The sequence below is a fragment of the Nycticebus coucang genome, chromosome 3, assembly GCF_027406575.1.
Source record: "Nycticebus coucang isolate mNycCou1 chromosome 3, mNycCou1.pri, whole genome shotgun sequence".
Lineage (NCBI taxonomy): Eukaryota > Metazoa > Chordata > Mammalia > Primates > Lorisidae > Nycticebus > Nycticebus coucang.
In genome coordinates this window covers 76,687,409-76,713,542 of record NC_069782.1, presented here as the reverse complement: position 1 = coordinate 76,713,542, position 26,134 = coordinate 76,687,409, and the positions used below count along the sequence as shown (strand labels likewise).

General features: G+C 40.6%; 1 protein-coding gene, 1 non-coding gene and 2 pseudogenes across 12 annotated transcripts in view; 1 reads left to right on the top strand and 3 right to left on the bottom strand.

Annotated features, from left to right (window-relative positions):
• The window catches only part of LOC128580506 (elongation factor 1-alpha 1-like), a 143,292-nt pseudogene extending 137,207 nt beyond the window's left edge, over nucleotides 1–6,085 (bottom strand).
• The window catches only part of MARCHF8 (membrane associated ring-CH-type finger 8), a 162,113-nt gene that overhangs the window by 70,735 nt on the left and 65,244 nt on the right, over nucleotides 1–26,134 (top strand). The gene's annotated exons all lie outside the window — the stretch shown is intronic.
• On the bottom strand, nucleotides 1,372–1,497 carry LOC128582930 (small nucleolar RNA SNORA11). Its single transcript, XR_008379341.1, has one exon. It is a non-coding gene; the product is annotated as a small nucleolar RNA SNORA11 (small nucleolar RNA).
• On the bottom strand, nucleotides 23,523–25,152 carry LOC128580507 (opioid growth factor receptor-like protein 1; annotated as a pseudogene).

The following is a 26,134-nucleotide window of genomic DNA, read 5'->3' as shown; positions in this document are numbered from 1 at the left end:
ACTGTTACAGTAGAGAAGAGAGTCCAAGGTGAACTGAACTCAACTTCAATTAGCGCGGAAGTGGCTGAGCATTTTAAAGGGAAAATGAGAGAGTAGGGAGGGATAAGGAAAGTAGAAACTTAAAAAGTGGGAAGGGTGAACCTGATTAGGCCATTTGGATTTGCTAATTGGAGCTTATCACAGTTGGGCTCTCTCTCACAGAAAGTGGAAGACGGGGGCTCTCTATCTTCAAGTGTTGGCTGTAACAAACAGTAAAACTTTTGGCAGCTTTGGGTTTTTCTAGGCAGGATTTTAAGGAGATTGGAGTCATCATCCAAGGGATATAGGCTTGCGCTGTTAGAAACTGCTGGTGTTTGTTCAAACATCTTGGTGCAGAGGTTTGAATGCAGTCATTACTTGTAGAGAGTTTTTACAGGTCTCTGGCTTTAGGGATTATCATATAGTTTTTTTTTTTTTTTTTGAGACAGTCTCACTATGTTGCCTTGATAGAGTGCCATGGTGTCATAGCTCACAGCAACCTCTAACTCTTGGGCTTAAGCGATTCTCTTGCCTCAGCCTCCCAAGTAGCTAGGACAACAGGCGCCTGACAAAATGCCTGGCTATTTTCTGCTGCAGTTGTCATTGTTGTTTAGTTAGCCCGGGCTGGGTTTGAATCCCCCGCCTCGGTGTATGTGGCTGGCGCTGTAACCACTGTGCTCTGGGTGCCCAGCCATATCATATAGTTTTTATTTATTTTATTTTTGTTTCTTTATATAGTGAGGTACATTGATTTATTTTTGAAATAATAAACCCATCCTGCATTCTTGGTATTAACCTATTCTTAGTTATAATGCATCGTCTTTTTTTATATGCTGTTGGATTGGAATTGCTAAATTTTGTTTAGGAGTTTTGTATCTGTGTTTATAAAGAATACCAATTCACAGTTTTTTAAAGAGAATGTTGTTGTTATTCAATAATTAGATAATTAAAAAAAATTTTCCAGTATTTTATTAGGCAATTTCTTAAACATATACAATACAGTTGATTGTTTTTGTTTTTTTTTTTTTGTAGAGACAGAGTCTCACTTTATGGCCCTCGGTAGAGTGCCGTGGCCTCACACAGCTCACAGCAACCTCCAACTCCTGGGCTTAAGGCGATTCTCTTGCCTCATCCTCCCCAGTAGCTGGGACTACAGGCACCCGCCACAACACCCAGCTATTTTTTGGTTGCAGTTTGGCCGGGGCCGGGTTTGAACCCCCTACCCTCGGTATATGGGGCCGGCACCCTACCGACTGAGCCATAGGTGCCGCCCAATACAGTTGATTGTTAAAAGAATTATATAGTGATCAACTCATACATCCACCACATACATTTTATAATTGTTTTTTATTCACATGTAGGAAATTTGTTTGTAGGGAGGCCACACGTTTTGTGCCCCTCATCATAATGATCCCAGATTCCTGTTGGGTGTTATGAACAAGGAGCCATTCTTTAGGCCCCTTGTTTTGAGCACACCCCTAATAATTAGAGAGTTATCTCCTCATCCTCTCCAGTATTTTGGGAGAATTTATATAGCATTGGTATTATTTCTCCTGTTTTTTTTTTTTTTAATTTTGGATTAATATGAGGGTACATATGATTTGGTCACATTGTTTGTGTTTGTAAGGTAAAGTCCAAATTATAGTTGAGTCATTCACCCAGGAGGTTCACCATATCTTCTTTATGTTTTTTTTTTTTTGAGACAGAGCCTCAAGCTGTGGCCCTGGGTAGAATGCCGTGGTGTCACAGCTCACAGCAACCTCCAACTCCTGGGCTTAAGCGATTCTCTTGCCTCAGCCTCCCAAGTAGCTGGGACTACAGGTGACCGCCACAACGTCCGGCTATTTTTTTTTTTTTTGTTGTTGTTGTTGTCATTGTCATTGTTGTTTGGCAGGCCAGGGCTGGATTCGAACCTGCCATCTCTGGTGTATGTGGCTGGCACCTTAGCTTCTTGAGCTATAGATGCCGAACACTTTTTTACGTTTTGATAGAATTAACCAGTGAAGCCAACTGGGCTTAGAATTTTGGGGTGGAGGGAGAAAATTTCTTTTTTCCTCCCCTCAGGTCAGCCGAGGTCAAGGGGTAAGCTGTGTGTGCAGCTTGTGGAGACCTGGGCTGTGTTTGGTGTGACCAGGGGAGCAGGGTCCCCATCCCCAGCAGCGGGAGTGGGAGGACTTGCTGAGAAGTACGGGGAGGGGCTGGAGCAGTGACTCCCAGCTCAAGCTCCAGTGCCCCAGGCTTTTTTATTTTTATTTATTTATTTTTTATTGTTTGGGATTCATGGGAGAAAGTTTTAAATTATAATTTTAATGTCTTTAATAAAAGGCTACACAGGTTATCTATTTCTTTCTAAATGAACTTGAATAGTTTGTGTCATTCATGAAATTAGTCTGTTTCATTGTTTAATTTTTTGGTATAAAGTTGTTTATAATGTTCATTATTATCCTTTTTTTTGAGACAGAGTCTCACTTTGTCACCCTTAGTAGAGTGCCCTGGCATCACACTCACAGCAATGTCCAGCTCTTGGGCTTCGGTTATTCTCTTGCCTCAGCCTCCTGAGTAGCTGGGACTACAGGCACCCATCGCAACGCCTGGCTATTTTTTTGTTGCAGTTTGGCCAGGGCTGGGTTTGAACCTACCACACTTGGTATATGGGGCCGGTGCCCTACCCACTGAGCCACAGGTGCCTCCCCCTTATTATCCTTTTAATATTGTTGTGATCTGTAGTGATGTTACCACTTTCATTCCTGATACTGATAATTTATGTTTTGTCTTTGTTCTTGATCATTAGGCCAAGGGTTCAATTTTATTGATCTTCTCAAGAACCACCATTTTGTTTCATAGCTTTTTCTCTCTTGTCATTGCTTTTTATTTCATTGCTTTCTGCTTTGATATTTATTATTTCTCCTCCTTTGTTCCTTTTTTTTTATTTTTCATTTTTTTTGAGACCTATCAAGCTATCACCCTGGGTAGAGTGCTGTGGTGTCACAGCTCACAGCAACCTCCAACTCCCCTGAGCTTAAGCCATTCTTTTGCCTCAGCCTCCCAAGTAGCTGGGACTACAGGCGCCTGCCACAACGCCTGGCTATTTTTTGCTTGCAGTTGTCGTATTGTTTGGCAAGCCTAGGCTAGATTTGGTCTAAGTGGCTGGCGCCAGCTCTGGTCTAAGTGGCTGGCGCCTTAGCTGCTTGAGCTACAGATGCTGAGCCCTTTGTTCCTTTTGAGTTTAATTTGCTTTCTTCTTTTTCTAGATTCTTAAGGTAGAAGTCAAGGTTACTTATTTGAAAACTTTCTCATTTTCTAACATAGGTGGTGTGATTGTAAATTTCCCAAGTTCTGCTTTAGTGGCATCCCACAAAATTCTGTTATGTTGAGTTTCATTTTCATTCAATTCAAAATATTTTCTAATTTCCATTTTGATTTCTTCTTTGATATGTGACTTATTTTAAGTGTGCTATTTAATTTTCAAAATCTTGGGACTTTCCAGAAATCTTGCTGTTAATAGATATCTAATTTGATTTCATCTTGATCTGAAAACACATTTTTTTAGCATTGGGGGTTATGTATATAAATATTTTTTAAGAGATTGGGTCTTGCTTTGTTGCCCAGGTTAAATTCCTGAGCTCAAGCAGTCCTTCTGTTTTAGCTTTCTAAATAGCTGGAACAGTAGGTGTGTGCTACCACACCTGACTCAGAATACATTTCCAATTACTTAAATCCTTTTAAATGTATCAAGGCTTGTTTCATGGTGCAGAATATGCTCTCTTTTGGTAAATGTTCCCTGTGTACTTTAGAAGATGTGTATTCTGTCATTGGATGGAATGTTCTTTAAGTGTCAAGTAAGGTCAAGCTGATTGATAATGTTTGTGAACATACAGTTAAATTTTCTCTTACCATTTAGCCATAGCCTCTTAACTCTTTGACTGTAAAATTTTTACTTCATTTATTTTTTTGTTTTCACATGTGGAAATTTTTTTGTTTGCTTTTGAGCTTGGCTGTCTGTTAAAGCATTATTTTGTATGTGTTTGGAGATGGAAGTGGGGTGTAGTATTTTTAGGGAGCAGCTCTGAAGTTCCAGTTTCTCCAGTGTACTACCATGAATTGTGTGAATATATGCATACAAAAATCTGTTGTAAAAATTCCCTAGTATTCTAGACGTGAAAATTCTTTACAAATCCATCTACCCATTTTATGGTAAATATACTTGACACCTCTCTGTGTCACCTTCCATATAAATAGAAGTAGACAGTTATTTTGTTAATTCTTCACACATGGCCATTTTTATGCCATTTAAATAGGTGAAGCTATACTGAGGATTTGTGTTAATTAATTAATTTATTTATTTTTTTTCTCATTGAACTTTGTTTTAATGGGTCTCAAAATTCTGTGACAGATTTTTGGTCATGTAAAAAGTACTGATTTTAAAAACTAATAACTTAAAACTGCCACACAAAAAGAAACAAATGGTCCACAAAACATTCTCCTTTCCTTCTGAAGGTTTTACGATGCATTGTTGTCATTAACCAGTCTTTTTACTATTAAACTTAAATGGCCAATTGAAACTAACAGTTCTGAGACCATTCTTCCACCACTGATTAAGACTGGGGTGGCAGGTATTAGAGATAATATTCATTTAGCCTTCTGAGCTTTCTGGGCAGACTTGGTGACCTTGCCAGCTCCAGCAGCCTTCTTGTTCACGGCTTTGATGACACCCGCAGCAGCTGTCTGTCTCATGTCACGAACAATGAAATGACCCAGAGAAGGATAATCTGAGAAGCTCTCAACAGACATGGGTTTGCCAGGAACCATATCGATGATGGCGGCGTCACCAGATTTCAGGAATTTAGGGCCATCTTCCAGCTTCTTACCAGAGCAGTGGTCAGTCTTTTCCTTCAGCTCAGCAAACTTGCAGGCAATGTGAGCTGTGTGACAATCTGGTACAGGAGCGTAGCCAGCACTAATTTGGCCTGGATGGTTCAGGATAATCACCTGAGCAGTGAAGCCAGCTGCTTCCATCGGTGGGTCATTTTTGCTATCACCAGCAACATTGCCACAATGAACATTTTTGACAGACACATTCTTGACGTTGAAGCCCACGTTGTCTCCTGGAAGAGCTTCACTCAAAGCTTCATGGTGCATTTCAACAGACTTTACTTCAGTTTTAACATTAACTGGAGCAAAGGTGACCACCATGCCAGGTTTGAGAACACCAGTCTTACTCGGCCCACAGGGACAGTACCAATACTACCAATTTTGTAGACATCCTGCAGAGGCAGATGCAAGGGCTTGTCAGTTGGACGAGTTGGTGGCAGAATGCAATCCAGAGCTTCAAGTAGCGTGGTTCCACTGGCATTGCCATCCTTCCGGGTGACTTTCCATCCCTTGAACCAAGGCATGTTTGCACTTGGCGCCAACATGTTGTCACCATTCCAACCAGAAATTGGCATGAATGCTACTGTGTCAGGGTTGTAGCCAATTTTCTTAATGTAAGTGCTGACTTCTTTAACGATTTCTTCCTTTCTCTTCTGGCTGTAGGGTGTCTCAGTGGAATCCATCTTGTTAACACCAACAATTAGTTGTTTCACACCTAGCAATTAGTTGTTTCACACCAGAAGGGCATGCCCACGGTCTGCCCATTCTTTGAGATACCAGCTTCAAATTCACCAACACCAGCAGCAACAATCAGGACAGCACAGTCAGCCTGAGATGTGCCTATGATCATGTTTTTTTTTTGTAATCATGTTTTTGATAAAGTCTCTGTGTCCTGGGGCATCAATGATAGTAACAGTATTTGCTGGTCTCAAATTTCCACAGGGAGATATCAATGCTGATACCACGCTCACATTCAGCCTTCAGTTATCCAAGACCCAGGCGTACTTGAAGAGGCCCTTTCCCATCTCAGCAGCCTCCTTCTCAAATTTTTCAATGGTTCTCTTGTCAATGCCACCACATTTGTAAATCAGATGGCCAGTAGTGGTCGACTTGCCCGAATCTACGTGTCCAATGACAACGATGATGATATGAGTCCTTTCCTTCCCCATTTTGGATTGTATGGGTGGTTTTTGCAACACCTGTGTTCTGGAGGCAAACCCGTTGCAAAAAAGCTGTGTTATTTAATTTAACATAGCTGATGATTATATAATATTTGCTGTGTGCAAGAAACTGTTCTTCTGATGCCTTCACAAATATTAATTCATTTACTCCTCATATGAGTGCTGAGAAGCATACACTGTCATTGTTGTCCTCACTTTTATAGACAAACCACAGAAAGCGTTAGTTGCCCAAGGTTCTCTGGTTGGAGATGGCAGCATTGGTATTCGACCCAACTTCCACTCCCCTGTTCTTTGTTCACTTGCTTTTTGCAGGCTATTCAAGCCAGCCACTGGGCCATATCTTTTTAAACCACATGTCCTCCCAGTGACCTCACCCATTGCCACTCCCTCTGCCCACATCTACATTCTAGCTTCATTTAATAAGTCTATATTGAGTTCAGTTCAGTTGCTGTTGTGTTTGCTTCCTTATGTCTTTACTTTGTTATTTGGTAAATCTTTGAACAAATATTTAAGCACCTATTACCTGGTGGGTTCTGAGTCGGGTATCAAAGCATAAATGTGGCCTAACATCTATGCCTAATTCTCCCCCAGGATGTGTGCTTTCTCTGTAACCCGGCCCTCTTCACCTGTACTGCTGCAGGAGGCTTCATCTCGGGCTCCTTAGCACTTGCTTCTTGCTGTAGTGGGGAGGGAAAACAGGCAATTAAACAGTTCAGTGTGGCAAGTGCCCTCACCTAGTCTTGTGATGACAGGGAAGGTATCTGGAGGAAGGGGTATCAGACCTGAGTCCTTAAATAGAAATAGGAATTAAGTAGAGATAGAGAAGGACAGTGTTCAGCACAGAGAGAACAGTGCAATGGAACACTTCCGGTAGAGGAGAAGAGCACTCGGTATGCTTGAAGTACTAAAAAGAACTCCTTATGTGAGTAGGATGTGAGGTGTGCAGGTGGGGAGTGGTGAGACAAGGCTGGAGCGGCCTCATTGATGCCAAGCTCAGTGAGACAGCCATGAGGGTGTGGGCAGCAGGTTGTACATAGTTGGAATTCTGTTTTAGTGGGGCCACCATGCTGTTTAGAGAATCAGTTTGGTGAGAGGGATCAGGGAAGGGGACGCTGAGAAGGCTCATGAACCAGTCTGGGTGACGAGATCCTGAACTAAGGAAGTGGTGCTGGGGGTAAGGGAAGTGAGCAGGTACTGCAGAGATGGATGGTGGCAATGTGGGCAGCGCCTGTGGCTGACGGATGGTGGTGGTTGGAGCAGGGGGGTTCTGACTTAGCTTGTGACATCCACCATGATAGAGGAGGCATGGCAGGCCAGCGGGAAGGATGGTGAGTGGCTTGTGGTTCGCAAGTCTGAGTCTCTAGAGAGAAATCTTTCTAAGCTATAACCTAAGAATGTGGGGAAGGGGGAGAGGGAGGGGGGAGGATGGGCGGAGGGAGGGTGATTGGTGGGATTACCCCTGCGGTTCATCTCACAAGGGTACATGTGAAACTTAGTAAATGTAGAATATAAATGTCTTAACACAATAACTAAGAAAATGCCAGGACGGCTACGTTAACCAGTGTGATGAAAATGTGTCAAAACCAGTTATAAAACCAGTGTATGGTGCCCCATGATCACATTAATGTACACAGCTATGATTTAATAAAAAAAAAAAAAAGAAGATGGAAATTTTGGAATAAAGGAAGTTCTAGGAGTAGAACTTTTGTCAGCAAAAGCAGTGTGAAGAGATATGGGTCTGTGGTAGGACACCAAGGATGTGTCCTCGTCTTGAGTCACTGTCACAGACTGCCCTTATCATGACAGCAGGCACCCCTGCCAACTCTTGCTGCTTGCTGCATTTTGGAATATTTCCTATCTTTCCTACCAGTTTGCAATGGGGATAAACTACACCCCACTCATGTGGTTAGCCTGATGCTGAGTTTGTGCGTTTTTCATGTTTGCATATGAGGAACTCAGTTTACCACACTTCAAAAGCCTGTCCTTTTTTGAAGCAGAGCAAAGGACTGCTGTTGGCTTCATAGCATTCAAGTAACATGAATAGCTAGTAGTGGTGCAGTTACAAGGACATCTTAGTAACATCTTTTTCCTCAGGGCTTTAGTTTGGAATTAGGCTTAGCTGATTAAGGCAAAATGCTCAAGTATTAGCCCCTGTCTACATAACTAGCCATTCTGAGCAGCGTTGTGCACCTAAATTGTAAGAGATAAGCTCAAGTGATTGTTGACCAAGGTGCTCCAGTGTCTGTTCCCTGAGAGCAGAGGTCTTTTCTTCTAATTACTCCATATTTTGCCATATATAATGTGCACTTTTTTGTCCAAATTTTCAAGGGAAAAATAAGGATGCACATTTACATGGATAATACTAATTTCGCACCTATATAAATGTTTTAAATTCTTTTAATTAAGGCTAATGTTTTTAAAGTGTAACTCTAAAAAGCAATAATGATACCCATATGCAAAGTAATACTTTCAAATATAGCAATCGTGTACCCTTTGCAGTAATCCCTTCCCTGCGGTCCCCTCACCAGCCGGGTACCATAGCTGCAGCAGCTTCCAGCCTCCCCAGCCAATTTTGCTGGACACAGCTACCACCACCAGCTTGGAAGTGGGCATACTGCTGATGGCGACGTGACAATGTCTGGACCTTGGCAAAAGGAGGGCAGAAATGGTTGTGCAGTGACTGCACCTCTTTCTCCCGTGAGAAGCGTGAGGTGTGGAGCTGACTGCTCTGGAGAAGCTGAGAGCGAGCCCAGCCTGACCTTACTCAGCTGTTTCCTCCTAGCCTACCCTTGTCCCCACATCCTCTAGTTTTCTATTCCCACCCTTATCTGTTGACAGGAATGTGGCCACAGCCACTTCACCAAGAACCCTGGTATGCTTATTTCCCAGCAAGTTGGTGTGGGGGGCCAGAGCTGGCCCTGCCTGCCCCAGGCTCCTGACAGTAGACTCCTACCTTTTCTAGGATGCCTCATCTCTCGTGCAGACCCATCTGGTCCTATTCTGAGGCCCCAGGACACTGTGCTGAGGAGGAAAATCTCTGAGCTGGAGTCTGAGAGACCTGGGTTCTGAGACCCAGTTCTACTAGTAGCCCACTGTTGTGAACTTGGACCTTAGTTGCCATGAACTTTCTCTCTCTGTGGGTACCTGGTAGCACAGCATGAGAGCCTGGGAGTACGTGACCATTTAGGTTATAATTTTGAGCCTATGACTTGTCTGAACCCCCAAGTTGTTGAGTTGGTATACTTTCCCAAACTTGCCAATAGGAAGAACCATCTAGGACACTTGTTAATGGAACAGATACCCAGGTCTTTCCCCTGGAGAGCTTATTCATTGTATTTGGATATGGTTCAGCAGTCTCATTTTAGCCCAGTCCCTCAGATGATTTGTGGGATTTCCAGGTTTGGGAAAGGCTGATGTTATTGATTCTGACATTATTGAGTGCCCAAGGGCTGGACAGCTCAAGGAGGTTACAGTCCATTCACTAAACAGAAATGTGACTGCAGTGTACTTCACTGGGCCGTCAGGGAAGGCTCTTCCTCAGTGCCGTGTCCCAAGGGCTTCCGAATGGGGCCAGCCCAGTGAGAGACAAGACAGCCCCGTGAGGGCAGGGCTGTGCTGTTGAGAGCCTGGGGCAGGCAGGCTGACCCTGGCCCCTCACACCAGCTTCCTGGGAAATAAATCTGCCAAGGTTCTCAGCAGAGTAGCTGTGGCTACATTCCCACTGACGGACATGGGTGGGAATAGGAAATGAGAGGATGTTGGGGGCAGGTAGGGGAGGTCGGGCGGGGACTCAGGTCATCTGGGCTACTGTCCCCTGCCATCTGTGCTTGCCCTCGGTTTCTCTGCAGTGGCCAGCTCCATGCCTCGTACCTTTAGTGAGACAAGGCTGGGTGGCCACTTCTGTCCTCCTTTAAAAAAATAAAAATGATAGTTTTTTTCCTTTAAAAATTTGGGCCAAAAACATGGGTGCACATTATATATAGGAGCACATTATACATGGCAAATACGGTACATGTGTGACCTAGAATCCTTACTGAAGTTGGATGGGCTTCTCCTTCTTACCTGGAAACTGGTGGTGATGAAATGGCTGATTGTGGGAGGTGGTCACTCACTGAGTGTCACCATCTTCCTTCTGGCCTCAGTGGCTCTCCCTCACCCATCTTCAGATAGTAGTTGTCATCTCACATATGATTCAGTCACTTAGGCTAGAACCTTTTACAAGGGAACTTTGATAATAACTTTCGAAAAATTATTTCATTAAATTTGAGGCAATAATAATAATTTTTTGAGGTAAATGTGAACATTGAACCTCTCCCTGTAAGAAACTGTTTATTATGAAAAATAGAAATGTGGAAGGGACTATTTAAGCTTTAATGAGGCTGGCTCGGTGCCTGTAGCCCAGTGGCTAGGGTGCTAGCCATATACACTGGAGCTGGCAGGTTCAAACCCAGCCAGGGCCTGCCAAACAACAATGACAACTGCAACTAAAAAATAGCCAAGCGTTGTGGCAGGTGCCTATAGTCCCAGCTACTTGGGAGGCTGAGGCAAGAGAATTGCTTAAGCTCAAGAGTTGGAGATTGCTGTGAGCTGTGATACAACAGTGCTCTACCAAGGGCGACATAGACTCTGTCTCAAAAAAAAAAAAAAAAAAAAGATTTAATGAGGCTAACAAGATATAACTAAATGTAATATGTAAACCTTGATGGAACCTGTTCGGAAAAAAAATAACTCTAAATTGTGTGGGGTTTCTTTTTGACAACTGGGAAATTTGAATATTGTCTATAGATTAGATGATACTTACAGAATTACAGCTAATTTTATACATCAGAGTGTGTATATCAGAGAAAGAGAGAAAAGAAATGTGGTAAATTTTACAATTGATGGATCTGAGTGAAGAACATACAGATATTCATTGTGCTTTCAGCTTTTTCATAGATTTATTTGTTTATCTCATAGATTTAAATCTTATAGATTTAAAGCTTTTCAAAGTCAGAGTTTGAATATGCTTGTTATATGTGAGGTAAAGCCAGAAGTATAGAAAACAATGATAAACAGTACACAATAAACAGTTTAAAAGCCAATGTCATGTAACACTTCCTACGTATTCATATACTTTTACATCTGATTTCAGATTCTTTGTTATCTTAGGTAAACATTGGTTATTGTTTATGCACAGTTGTTGAAATAGAGTTCTGTTTTTAAAATATGGTTGTTTCTAATCACTGATGATTATTTCTGACCCATCATGTTAGCAGAATGTCTAAAATGGAAGTTGTGACTAAAATTGCATTTACTTTGTGTTGCATTTTAGGAGACTCTTTTCCTTGTTTAGGTTTTTTGTAAAAGTTGTGCTATCAAATGTCTGTATATTAATGTGTTTGCAAATTTGTGGCTCATTCAGTCTCTTGTTGACCTTTCTTCCCTGACATATTAAAGAATACTCTTCACTCTGGTATAGCTATGTATGTCAGTCCATTCAGGTTGCTATAACAAAATACCTTAGACCAGGTAATTTATAAACAATAGAAATTTATTGCTCACAGTTCTGGGCAGTGTAAGATCAAGGTACTGGCAGATTCCCCTTCAGTGAGGGCCTGTTTCTTGTAGATGGCACTTTAGGTTGTAAAAATCCTTCCTGACTTGATCACTTTCCTCACCCAAAGGCACTGTCTCTTAGTACTATCACATAGGGAATTAAGTTTCATCATTTGAATTTGTGGGGTGGGGAACAAACCTTCAGACCATAGGGAGACATGAGCAGACTTCCAGAGGGCACTAAAGTATGGGCACTTTTAAGGAATCAATTTTTGGATCTTTACCTTCCTTGTACAATATACACTTGAACCTAAAACTGCTTACAGTAGTTGTCTAACCAGATCTCCTCACACAGCAGCTAGACTTTTGCTGTGAAGAAGAAAGGTCTTCCCCTTAATTTTACTATGCTGCATTGCCCTAGAGAATAAAATCAGGTCATCAAACAAAGGGATACTTGGAATTATTGCTTTTGGGGAATCCTCTTTTTACTGATTTATCAAATTACGGTGTACCTGCCTAGGCAGTTTACCTTTTCCTGTCTTATTTAGAAAGCTTCAAAAGTAGGGTGTTTTGGCACATTCTAAATTCAGACAGATTGATAAAAGTGACTTCTTCTCTTTGTTCCCCCATCAACTTGTCTTTTGTAAAGAGCTTTTGAGGGAAAGGGCCTTGAAAACAAAGCAAAGTGAGTCTCAAGTAATGAAAACAGTTTTCTAAAAAGTTTAGCTTATTTAAAGATGGGCTAATTTTTTAGCTGTTCACATCTTTAGTTGCTAAGAGGGATCATTAGCTAGGAAGTAATATGCCTTTGAACAGAAGTTATTCATGATACTACAGGTAAAACATGAAGATAAAAATATTTTATGATTTCTTTCAGATGAAATGTGTATCATTCAACAAAGTAGTTAATGCCTCTTTTTATCAAACCATATCATGAAATATTTATTCAAGTTATATTTAGTCCTCATAAAGTACTTTGCTTTTTATCTCCTAATAAAACATGACGTTTTATTCTTACTGTCAGACTGATACGTTTTTAGCAATAACAGTAACTGCAGCAAGTTTTAACATCACCTTGGTATTTACTCCACATTCTTTCACATGTGGTGGAATGGAATTCATAGACCAGCTAAGTACTTAGAACAAGACAAATGTGCATGGTTGAGTCCCCCAGAAATCTGCAGTAGTTATAACAGAATCTATGACTAGCCCAAGCCAGAATTCTACCTGACACCTATTTTAGACCTTTGTCCTATTCTGAGTCTTAAGTTGGACTTTGATTTGCCCCGAACCACACATAACTTTGTTTACACTTTTTATCTTAACCAGTACTACTTCAGCGTAGATTTTTTTTTTCACCATTAATGGAACTTAACTTGGTATATCAGATTTCTTAAATGTTTAAGAATGTTTGTTACTATGAATACTGTGGGTTTTACTACATTTAAGTAGGCCCACATAAGGTATTTATAAATTACTTCTGTAACTTATATTTGTGAATTAAAAATAGCTTTTTATTCCTAATAATGGCTAATGCATATGTCATTTGCTATGTTCCGGGCCCCATCCAAGGATTTTCTGTATGTTAATTCATTAAAACGAATCCTCACAGTGCTGTTTTGAGATAGGTATTACTGTTGTTGGTAGGACCATTTTATGGTTTGATCAGAAAGGTTAGGTATTTGGTAACTGATGGAAGTGAGATTTGAACCCTGGCTGACTGCTCCTGAGTCCACGGACTGAGACCCCTGTGTTGGGCTGCAGTGTCTTGTCGCCTGGGCAGTGGAGCAGTCTGGATGCAGTTGTCCTTCACAGGTAAAGGAGCGGTTTTCTTGTATTCATTCCTGACACTACTAAGGAGTCATCTGGGCTATAAACTGGAGCATTACCTTTGACTTCCTTGCCCTCAGCACCCCACTCACCAATAAGACTTACTTGATTCTATCTCTAAAACGTCTTCTGTTGTCCACCCCTTCTTTCTACCATGGTGCTACTTCTCCATTTCAGGCAGTTGGTCTAGGTCAGGGGTTGGCAAGTTATAGCTCATGGGTCAAATCCAAGTCATTGCTGTTTTTTACGAGCTGTTTTATGAGTTAAAAATGTTTTTCACTTTCCCTCCTTCTTTAAAATTTTTATTCTTTTTTAGATCTAGCTCTGTCACCCAGGCACGAACATAGCTCCTTGTAGCCCTAAACTGCTGGGCACAAATGATTCTCCTGCTTCATGCTCCTGAGTGGCTGGGACTAAAGGCTTAAGCCACCATGCCTGGTGGTTTTTACATATTTAAATGGTTGAAAAAAAAGTCAAAAGAGTATTACATGATACATGAAAATGATAGGAAGTTTAAATTTCAGCGTTGACAGTCTCATTGGAATAGAGCCATGCTCATTTGATTGTGACTACCTTTGTGCAACAGCAGAATTGAGTTGTTATAACAGAATCTAGGACTTGCAAAGCCTGAAATATTTACTCTCTGGCCCTTTAACAGAAAAAGTTTGCTGACTTTTGATCTAGATTATTGCAGTAGTCTACTTACTGGCTTCCTAAACCTTACCCTGTATCTCTTTTTGTTCTGTCTCCCTTGTGAGATGAATGGGTTAGTGGGAGGATATGGGAAAGAGAAACTAGTGTCTTATCTCTGATACAGCATTTATTTAATGTTGGCACATAGTTGTTACCTGTTGGTTGTTTACCTATTTATATCTTATAACAGAGCAGGAACTCCTTATGGTTGGAATGACATCTTACTCATCAACAAAAGGATGGTACCCACATGCTATCCATGCTGTCTGTGTTTGAATGAAGACAGACTTGATCTTTCATAGATGATAAGTTAAATTTTAACTCATCTATTTATATTTTTTATTTTAAGAGCAGGGAAAGAAAGATAGCAGTTGGTAAGATCTGGCAAATGGGTTTTGGTATTTGTGTTTGTGTGTGCAAACTCTCTCTTAGAACTTTCAGAGTAGTGGGATCCTTGACACTTCTTTTGTAGCACTGACAAAAGTCCTCAGTCCTCTAAGTACAATAGCTTGGAGCCTGAGTCTTTTAAATTAGTGTATGATGCATGCTTTATTACAACATTCTGGTATAGGGCAATGACAAGATATTGTAGCTTTGGGAATGCTCATGAATGTGCATGAATAAGGTAGAAGAGGGCTGTAGATGGAAAACCATGCCAGTGACCAGAGTGCAGTTTGTTGCTGAGCTGGGATCACCAGGCCAGGCCAGCCCTGCCTGGCATTATGAAATAATGTGGAAAAGTTTGATGAATATCCATGGTGTGCTCCCTTGGACAATCTCTTGAAAGTTGAGGAAGTCCCAGTTTCCTAAGAGGACCTTTCAGGCATATTGTTACAGGCCAAAGCAAACCAAGTGTCTCATCTAGAGTATTGTGTAACATTTGAGGGAGCAGGTTTAAAAGATCCTGGGAAGCAGCAGTTTATCAGGTCCCTCTTCAGAGCAGCAGTACAGGCAGGGATCATCCTTAAATGGGGTGAGCTGCAGACAGGTAGGTTGTTGGTACTTTCCTATTCTTCCTGTTCCCCTTGCTGTTGTCTTAAGAGTTCTAAGGTCTTCGTATGATCCTCTCCATAGATGCAGAAAAAGCATTCGATAAAATCCAGCATCCTTTTCTAATTAGAACACTGAAGAGTATAGGCATAGTTGACACATTTCTGAAACTGATTGAAGCTATGTATGACAAACCCACAGCTAATATTTTACTGAATGGAGTAAAACTGAAAGCTTTTCCACTTAGAACTGGAACTGGTGACAGAAGGTTGTCCTCTGTCACCTTTACTATTTAACATAGTGCTGGAAGTTCTAGCCAATACAATTAGGCAAGACAAGGAAATAAAGGGAATCCAAATGGGAGCAGAGGAGGTCAAACTCCCTCTTTGCTGATGACATGATCTTATACTTAGAGAATCCCAAAGACTCAACCACAAGACTCCTAGAAGTCATTAAAAAATACAGTTATGTCTCAGGATATAAAATCAATGTCCACAAGTCAGTAGCCTTTGTATACACCAGTAACAGTCAAGATGAGAAGCTAATTAAGGAAACAACTCCCTTCACCATAGTTTCAAAGAAAATGGAATACCTAGGAATATACCTAATGAAGGAGGTGAAGGACCTCTATAAAGAAAACTATGAAATCCTCAGAAAGGAAATAGCAGAGGATATTAACAAATGGAAGAACATGCCATGCTCATGGCTGGGAAGAATCAACATTGTTAAAATGTCTATACTTTCCAATGCAAGCTACCTAGTCAATGCCATTCCTATTAAAATACCAACATTGTACTTTCAAGATTTGGAAAAAATGATTCTGCGTTTTGTATGGAACCAGAAAAACGCCCGTATAGCTAAGGCACTTCTTAGTAATATAAATAAAGCTGGGGCATCAGCTATACCAGATTTTAGGATTTACTACAAAGCCATAGTGGTCAAGACAGCATGGTACTGGCACAAAAAATAGAGACATAGACATTTGGAATTGAATAGAAAACCAGGAAATGAAACTAACTATCTTACAACCACCTAATCTTCAATAAACCAAACAAGAACATACCTTGGGGGAAAAGACTCCCTATTCAATAAATGGTGTTGGAAGAACTGGATATTCACATGTAGAAGACTGAAACTGGACCCACACCTTTCCCCACTCACAAAAATTGATTCAAGATAGATAAAGGACTTAAATTTAAGGCATGAAACAATAAAAATCCTCCAAGAAAGTATAGGAAAAACACTGGAAGATATTGGCCTGGGGAAAGACTTCATGAAGAAGACTGCCATAGCAGTTGCAACAACAACAAAAATAAACAAATGGGACTTAATTAAACTGAAAAGCTTTTGCACAGCTAAAGAGACAACAACCAAAGCAAATAGACAGCCTACACAATGGGAAAGGATATTTGCGTATTTTGAATCAGACAAAAGCTTGATCACTAGGATCTATAGAGAACTCAAATTAATCCACATGAAAAAAGCCAACAATCCCATATATCAATGGGCAAGAGACATGAATAGAACCTCCTCTAAAGAAGACAGACGAATGGCTAACAAACATATGAAAAAATGTTTTTCATCCCTATCTATTAGAGAAATGCAAATCAAAACCCACCCTGAGATACCATCTAACCCCAGTGAGAATGGCCCACATCACAAAATCTCAAAACTGCAGATGCTGGCGTGGATGTGGAGAGAAGGGAACACTTTTACACTGCTGGTGGGACTGCAAACTAGTACAACCTTTTTGGAAGGAAGTCTGGAGAAACCTCAAAGCACTCAAGCTAGACCTCCCATTTGATCCTGCAATCCCATTACTGGGCATCTACCCAGAAGGAAAAAAATCCTTTTTATCATAAGGACACTTGTACTAGACTGTTTATTGCAGCTCAATTTACAATCGCCAAAATGTGGAAATAGCCTAAATGCCCACCTAACAATTGCAATCAGTGTAACCTGGCTTATTGTACCCCCAATGAATCCCCAACAATAAAAAAAAAAAAATTAAAAAAAAAACAACAAGCTGTGGTTTATGTACACCATGGAATACTATTCAGCTATTAAAAAAGATGGAGACTTTACATCCTTTGTATTAACCTGGATGGAAGTGGAAGACATTATTCTTAGTAAAGCATCACAAGAATGGAGAAATATGAATCCTATGTACTCCATTTTGATATGAGGACAATTAATGACAATTTAGGACACAGTGGGGGTGGGGGAAGGGGAGAGCAAGGAGAAGGAAGGAGGGAGGGGTGGGGAAAGGAAGAGCAGAGAGAGGGAAGGAGGCAGGGGGGTGGGGTCTTGGTGTGTGCCACACCTTTTGGGGGCAAGAGACAATCGCAAGAGGGACTTTACCTAAGAAATGTAATCAGTGTAACCTGGTCTATTGTACCCTCAGTGAATCCCCAACAATTATAAAAAAAAAAAAAGAGTTCTAAGGTCTTGGTGGGAATGTCAGCAATGGGAGAATACACATGCAGTCAACCTACAAATTGCATTCTTTCTCATTTGGAGCTCTTCTTTTCTATATTTCATATGGCACTGTAGTCATAGAATCAGAAATACTCTGGAGCAGTCCAGCTTTAATGCAGATTTCTTCTGAAGGTTGGAATGATGTTCTCAGCAACCATTATTTTACCCTAAGGTAGAATTCTTATGAAAGCCTGGCCCTCTATAGTCAGGCCTCTCACCTCAGGCACCCAAGAGCAATAAGAATTTTTTATGAGATATCTGCAATATGGTGTGAGTTCGTCACCTGTTGTTCCAGCTACCAGGGAGGCTACTCTTTGGGAGAAATACCTTCACCAGTACTTATGTAGGTTTTGTTTTTTAATTTCAGGTAAATGTGAGGGTACAAACAACTAGGTTACAATATTTGCATTTGTTTGGTAGAGTCCCTCACTTAAGTTCATTTTGAGATCTTTCTGACTGATTGGCAGTGAGAATTTTAAACCCAGAGCATAGAGATATTTTTAAAAAGAGGATTAGATGATAATAGTTAAGAGGCAATAGAGAAAATAAAGTGATAATTCAAAAATTGTGACTCCTAACTTAAAGTGTACAAGAAACATAACTAAGATTGTGATTATCTTAAAATTAGAGGGTTAGTTTGTCACATAGAATTAATATTGCCTAGCAGTCCCTTATGCTTGTCTGATGTTTGTCATGAAAAAATGTTGAAAATCCTTGGCTGCATTACATGTGTGATATTTATTCACCCAAACCTGTCTGCTAAGGACAATAGAGAACATAGAGTCATTTCATCAAGGCATAGAGGAAAATGGAAAGGGCACTACATGTCCATCTTTCCTTGTGAACTTTAGTTACTTACAGTAGTAATCAGCCCTTCTTAGAGAAGAGGGTCTCCTTTTACATTTGTTCATATTATCATCCTTGAGATGGGGAGTGGAAAGAGGCCCTGTAACGGGGGGTGGAACAGTTCACATGTGCACTCCATAAGAAAGAATTTTAGTAACTTGTGGATTGGCTCAGTGCCAGTGGATTCACCACTCTGTTGTCAACTAACCAGTACTCCAGGGAAATGTGGTGTCCGTGTTGTGGCTTGTTCATGCCATGCTCCTCACTGCTGCTGCCAGACTCTGCCAAACTGTTTGGCTTCCTTGTAATTTGCTTTTACCATCCATTGTTCCTGTTGTACTTCAGGCCAAAGAATGATCCTGACAGTAATAAGGATACGTTTTCTAGCAGGGACAGTAGAATTGGCTGCTTTGGGAAGTGGCTTGAAAGCGCTCTGGGCATGATGAGGAGAAACAGCAGGGCCTGCCATAGTATAGGTTTTAGGCTCTGGATTGAGTTGGACTAGATGATCTTTATGTCTCTGTTAATTCTGAGAATCTTTGATTTTTCGGAGTCACACGTGATTTTTAATAATTCATTTGAAGCTTTACATTAATTTGAAAAAATGCACCTGTTAACATAAGAGGATTTAACAGGCTGACTGTCACACTAGAAAAACATTATTTTCCTTGTGGCCAGTGTTTTATTAGGTCAAACACATTAACTGCCTTATGAGTTGTATTTTAATTTATGCTAGTTTTGAGCCTGGGGTCTCACAAAGCACATGTAACTCACACATCTCTTAACCTAATAAAACACTGTGGTGCCAAGGAAAAAAAATTTTTTTGTAGTGTAGCAGTAAGTGTGCAAGAGATATGTGAGTTATATATGCTTCATGAGGCCCCAGGTTCAAAACTAGTGTAAATTAAATACAACTCACACGGCAGTTATTGTGGTAATATTATGAGGGCATAGTCTAAGAGCTGTTAAGATGCTTTCAGGTGCAAGTAACAGAATAGCCAACCCAACTTGGCGTTAATAATAAAAAACTGTACTAGCTCGTAGAAGAAAGAGGGTGCCAATATAATAGGGCATGGTGGGCTTCAGGGATGGTCGATCCAGTATCAGATACAACTTAAGGATCCAAGTTCTGACTGTTCTACCATTCACAGGGCCTGCTTCATCTTCAATCACGTTTCTGCCAATGGTCATGTCAAAGCTTTCCATTCAGCTTTGTGTGTGGAAAGAGAAGAAGAGAAGCTTCTTGTTGCTTTCTCTAAGGGTGGGGAGATATTTCTCAGATACCTCCAGTAGATCTTATTTCTAAAAGCCTCATGAATTAGGCTCTTGCCAGGCAGCCTACTCCAGAGACAAAGGATGATTTTTCCCTGAGACACATGGTAACTGGAGAGACAGATTAGGGAAGAGAATCAGGGTTTGGTTGAGGCAGAGAAAAGGGAAGATCAGTATATAAACAACCAATAATATTCACTATAGACATGTTGTTAAAATGCTGCTGTTTGGACGTCTATTATGCCATCAGTCTTTTGAGTTAGAACTATTTTTGATGAGGCGTTATCAGAGTTGTTGGTGTTTTGCTTTTCTTACATAGTGTGATTTCTGTTCAAAGATGGCTGAATAATGTCAAATTTCAAAATATCCATTCTTTTATATACAGCAAAGAGATAAAAAGGCAGAAATATGTCAGCAGCAAATTCAGAAAGAAAATAGCTGATGGTCAATGAGAAAAATGAAAGTTTCCAATAATTAAGAGGGTGAGGCTCAGAATCATTGTTTTTTTAATTTATTTTATTAATTTGTTTTATTAAATCATAGCTGTGTACATTAATGCAATCACGGGGCACCATACACTGGTTTTATATACCATTTGACATTTTCATCATACTGGTTAACATAGCCTTCCTGGCATTTTCTTAGTTATTGTGTTAAGACATTTATATTCTACATTTAGTAAGTTTCACATGTACCCTTGTAAGATGCACCTTAGGTGTGATCCCACCAATCACCCTCCCTCTGCCCATCCTCCTCCCCTCCCTTCCCCCCTTCGCCATATTCTTAGGTTATAACTGGGTTATAGCTTTCATATGAAAGCCATAAATTAGTTTCATAGTAGGGCTGAGTACATTGGATACTTTTTCTTCCATTCTTGAGATACTTTACTGAGAAGAATATATTCCAGCTCCATCCATGTAAACATGAAAGAGGTAAAGTCTCCATCTTTCTTTAAAGCTGCATAATATTCCATGGTGTACATATACCACAATTTGTTAATCCATTCGTGGATCGATGGGCACTTGGGCTTTTTTCATGACTTAGCAATTATGAATAGGGCTGCAATAAACATTCTGGTACAAATATCTTTGTTATAATGTGATTTTTGGTCTTCTGGGTATATACCTAGTAGAGGAATTACAGGATTGAATGGCAGATCTATTTTTAGATTTCTTAGTGTTCTCCAAACATCTTTCCAAAAGGAATGTATTAATTTGCATTCCCATCAGCAGCGTAGAAGTGTTCCCTTTTCTCCACATCCACGCCAACATCTCTGGTCTTGGATTTTGTGATATGGGCTGATCTTACTGGAGTTAGATGATATCTCAAAGTAGTTTTGATTTGCATTTCTCAGATGATTAAGGATGATGAGCATTTTTTCATATGGCTGTGGGCCATGCTCCTGTCTTCTTCAGAGAAGTTTGTCTTTAAGTCCCTTGCCCAGCCTGAGATGGGATCACTTGTTCTTTTCTTGCTTATACGTTTGAGTTCTCTGTGGGTTCTATATTAAACCTTTGTCAGAGACATAACCTGCAAATATCTTCTCCCATTCTGAGGGCTGTCTGCTTGCTTTACTTACTGTGTTCTTGGCTGTGCAGAAGCTTTTTAGTTTGATCAGGTCCCAGCAGTGTATTTTTGAAGCTGCTTCAATTGCCAGGAGGGTCCTCCTCATAAAATATTCGCCTAGACTGATTTCTTCAGGAGTTTTCCCTGCACTTTCTTCTAGTATTTTTATAGTTTCATGTATTAAATTTAAATTTTTAATCCAATGAGAGTCTATCTTAGTTAATGGTGAAAGGTGTGGGTCAGTCTTCTATAGGGCGCCAGCCAGTTCACCCAGCACCATTTGTTAAATAGGGAATCTTTTCCCCACTGAATGTTTTTAATTGGCTTGTCAAAGATCAAATAACAATAAGTAGCTGGGTTCATCTCTTGGTTCTTTATTTTGTTCCAGACATCTACCTCTCTGTTTTTGTGCCAATACCATGTGTTTTGATCACTATCGATTTATAGTATGGTCTGAGGTCTGGTAGCGTGATTCCTCCTGCTTTGTTTTTATTTCTGAGTAATGTCTTGGCTATTCGAGGTTTTTTCTAATTCTATATAAAACGAAGTATTATTTTTCAAGATCTTTAAAGTATGACAGTGGAGCTTTAATAGGGATTGCATTAAAATTGTATATTGCTTTGGGTAGTATGGACATTTTAACAATGTTGATTCTTCGCAGCCATGAGCATGGTATGTTTTTCCATTTGTTAACATCTTCAGCTATTTCTTTTCTTAGAGTTTCATATTTTTCTTTATAGAGATCTTTCACGTCCTTTGTTAGATAAACTCCCAGTATTTCATCTTCTTTGACACTACTGTGAACAGAATAGAGTCTTTGATTGTTCTTTCAGCTTGACTATTGTTGGTATATATAAAGGCTACCGATTTATGGATGTTGATTTTGCATCCTGAGATGCTGCTGTATTCCTTGATCACCTCTAAGAGTTTTGTAGTAGAATCCCTGGTGTTTTCCTGATACACAATCATATCGTCTGCGAAGAGTAAAAGTTTGATCTCTTCTCACCCTATATGGATGAGAAGAGATCAAACTTTTCTTCCCTAATTGCAATGGCTAAAACTTCCATTGCAATGTTAAAGAGCAGTGGAGACAATGGGCAACGTTGTCTGGTGCCTGATTTGAGTGGAAATGATTTCAATTTAACTCCATTCAATATGATATTGGCTGTGGGTTTGCTGTAAATGGCCTCTATCGATAGTTTAAGAAATGTTCCTTCTATACCAATTTTCTTAAGTGTTCTGATCATGAAGCGGTGCTGGTTATTATCAAAAGCTTTTTCTGCATCAATTGAGAGAATCAGATGGTCTTTGTTTTTTAATTTGTTTATGTGCTGAATTACATGTATAGATTTATGTATATTGAACCAGCCTTGAGACCCTGGGATAAAACCCACTTGGTCATGGTGTATAATTTGTTTGATGTGTTGCTGCATTTTGTTTCTTAGGATCTTGTTTAATATTTTTGCATCTATATTCATTAGGGATATTGGTCTATACTTCTTTTCTTGTTGGGTCTTTTCCTGGTTTGGGGATCAGGGTGATGTTTGCTTTATAGAACGTGTTAGGTAGTCTTCCTTCTTTTTCTATATTTTGGAACAGGTTGAGTCGAGTAATATAGGTACTAGTTCCTCTTTAAAGGTTTGGTAGAATTCTGACGTGAAGCCATCTGGTCCCGGTCTTTTCTTTTTAGGGAGATTTTGTATGGTTGATGCTATTTCAGAACTTGATATGCACCTGTTGGAATCAACATTTCCACTTGATTTTGGCTAAGTCTTAGAAGGTGACATGCTTTCAAGTATTGGTCAATTTCCTTCAGATTTACATATTTCTGAGAATAAAGTTTCTTGTAATATTCATTAAGGATATTTTGAATTTCTTAGGAGTATGTTGTTATTTCGTCTTTGTCATTTCTGATTGATGAAATTAGAGATTTTACTCTTTTTTTCCTGGTTAGGTTATCCAAATGTTTATTTTATTGACCTTTTCAAAAAAATCAACTTTTTTTTTTTTTTTTTTTTACAGAATACAATCATTTTATTGGGTCTTGTCTTAAAACTTCTTATTGAAATAGTCAGTTCATTGTCATCCAAAATAAAAAACAAATGACAACAAAATGCGTACAACATAAATTACACACAGATGGCTAACATCTGAATGGATCTCATTGTTGTTCTTTAGGATAAATAATACAGTAGTTGTTTTCCTCCCTTACCTAAACCGGCCTGTGGGTTTTCTGATAAGTCACTGTAATACTGCAACATCATGATAATTTGCGTTTCCAGAAGCTTCAGAGTCTCTGCTATGACTTTCACCTTCTTCATCTTTTTCAGAAGGAGGTGTACTCTCCTTTTGTTCTGTGGGATGAGTGACTGTTTTTCAGGTTGAGAATTCAAAGTTTCAGCACCTCTGTTCTCTGTGTCTCTCAGCTTGGTATCTTCACTGCTGGGCTCAGGGTTGGACCTTTCTTTCTCTTCCCCTGGCTCTTTTGGTGCCACTTTTTTTTCTTCAACCGTTTTGTTATTTAAATGAACAGCTGAGGAGGAATTTTTGGAGTCCTTGGATTTTTTATGCATAGAAGTTTGACTGCTATGACCAGTAGAGGCCGGAGGGGCAGGCATCTTCTGGGCCTTGCTTCCCTCTGACTGTTCTTTTCTGGGTGGTCCCCAGATAAAATTCTCTGAAGGTGTGTAATGTTTCTGGGCAAACCGCAGGAGCTTTCTCCTTTCTCGTCTTGTCCCTAATCGTATAAACAAAATACTCCAGAGCACTCTGCTTAATATTAGGAATTGTATTTTCTACGAGAGCCTCATGAAGAATAAATTTTACAAGAGGAGATTTAAAACTTTCATGTCCAGGCTCACCAAAGCTTTTCAGAATACTGGTGATTCGTAAGTAGTTGTGCTGTGACTCATTTAGATGCTGAAATCTTTCCTGCCAGTTAACAGCCCGAGCAACATTTCCAGTTTTATCAGTCAGTTTTATTCCAAAAAATTCTAACATCATTTTATAAGGCAGGAGGAATCTTCTAATTGCTTCTTTTGTTTTTTTGAATTCCTCGATTTCATACGTAGTTAGTTCTTTAGCATAAAAGTTCAAGCCTTGTTCTCTCAGGGGAAAAAGCCATTGGATGTAAGTGTGTTTGTCCTCCAGTTTTTTATAATCTCCTTTCCATTTATTTAGAACTTCTTCAGTATAAACACCATCTGGCTTAAATGGAATCTTGTTCTTATAAAAACGAAGATTGCTCAGATCATTTTGATATAGAATATCTTTGACGTTTCTTACTGGATACTGGTGTCGATATTTGTACAAATCCCTCTCAGCATAAAAACTTCACTTCTGGGGCGGCGCCTGTGGCTCAGTGAGTAGGGCACCGTTCCCATATGCCGAGGGTGGTGGGTTCAAACCCAGCCCCGGCCAAACTGCAACAACAACAACAACAACAAAAAATAGCTGGGCTTTGTGGCAGGCGCCTGTAGTCCCCGCTGCCCGGGAGGCTAAGGCAAGAGAATCGCATAAGCCCAAGAGTTGCTGTGAGCCGTGTGACGCCACGGCACTCTACCCCAGGGCAGTACAGTGAGACTCTGTCTCTACAAAAACAAAAAAACAAAAAAACTTCACTTTGGTTTGGCAGTTGCTTCAGTGGAATCACTACCCTGCTCGCCGCCCGCCGCCTCGGCCTCCTCGTCTGGCGTGGGGCTGGCTGGGTCCGGGGAGCGCCCAGGTGGCTCGGGCTCCCACCCCAGCACTTGCAACTGCTCCCTGGCTCCTTGGGCTTGGGCTCGGACTCCGAGTCTGTCTGCCAAATGGAGTCACAGTCCTCCATGGTGGTGGGCTCGTGGAAGCTGACCCCGCCGAGCTGGTTACCCATTGAGGAGGTGGGTGCCCGCCGCCGCACTGCTCAGCACCAAGAGCCGTGGCCGGGCCCACTGGCGGGGAGGAGCCCGCGCCCTGGCCCGCCGCTGCTCACACTTGAACCTGCCCATTGGGCTCCTTCTCCCTGGGGGCAGGAGCTGGCGACAGCCCGGAGTCCACGGAGTGGGCTGCTGCCCAGGCCCCAGGGACGTGCCTCGCCGCCGCGGCCTGTGTCTGCTCGGCCAGGGAGGCCTGTGGGGAGCCCCAAAAAGCAACTTTTTGATTTATTCATCTGTTGTATAATCCTTTTGTTTTCAATTTCATTTAATTCTGCCCTAATTTTGGTTATTTCTTTTATTCTACTGGGTTTGGGGTTGGAATGTACTTCCTTTCTCAGTTGCTTGACATGTCCCATTAAGTTGTTAACTTCCTCTGTTTCCATTCTCTTGAGGAAGGCTTGCAGTGCTATAAATTTCCCTCTTAGGATGGTTCGGTTTAAATCTAAAATTCCTTTGCTCAGCTTCTTATTGGAGGATCTATCCAACACTGCCAAAAGAGTATTAAAATCTCCGACTATTATGGAGCTGGAGGAAATCACGTTGCATGTCTGTTAGAGTTTCTCTTATAAATTGAGGCGCATTCTGGTTGGGTGCATAAATATTAATAATTGAAAGCTCATCATATTGAGTATTACCCTTAGCAAATACAAAGTGACCATTATTATCCTTCCTTACTTTTGTTGGTTTAAAGCCTATTGTATCTGCAAATAGAATTGCAACACCTGCTTTTTCTGATTTCCATTTGCCTGAAATATGGATGACCATCCTTTCACCCTGAGTTTACATTTATCTTTTAAGGTAACATGGGATTTTTTGTATGCAGCAGATATCTGGCCTGAGTTTTTGTATCCAGTCAGCCAACCTCTGCCTCTTTAGAGGACAGTTTAAGCCATTCACATTAATGGAGAATACTGATAAGCCTGGTAAAATTTTGGGTAT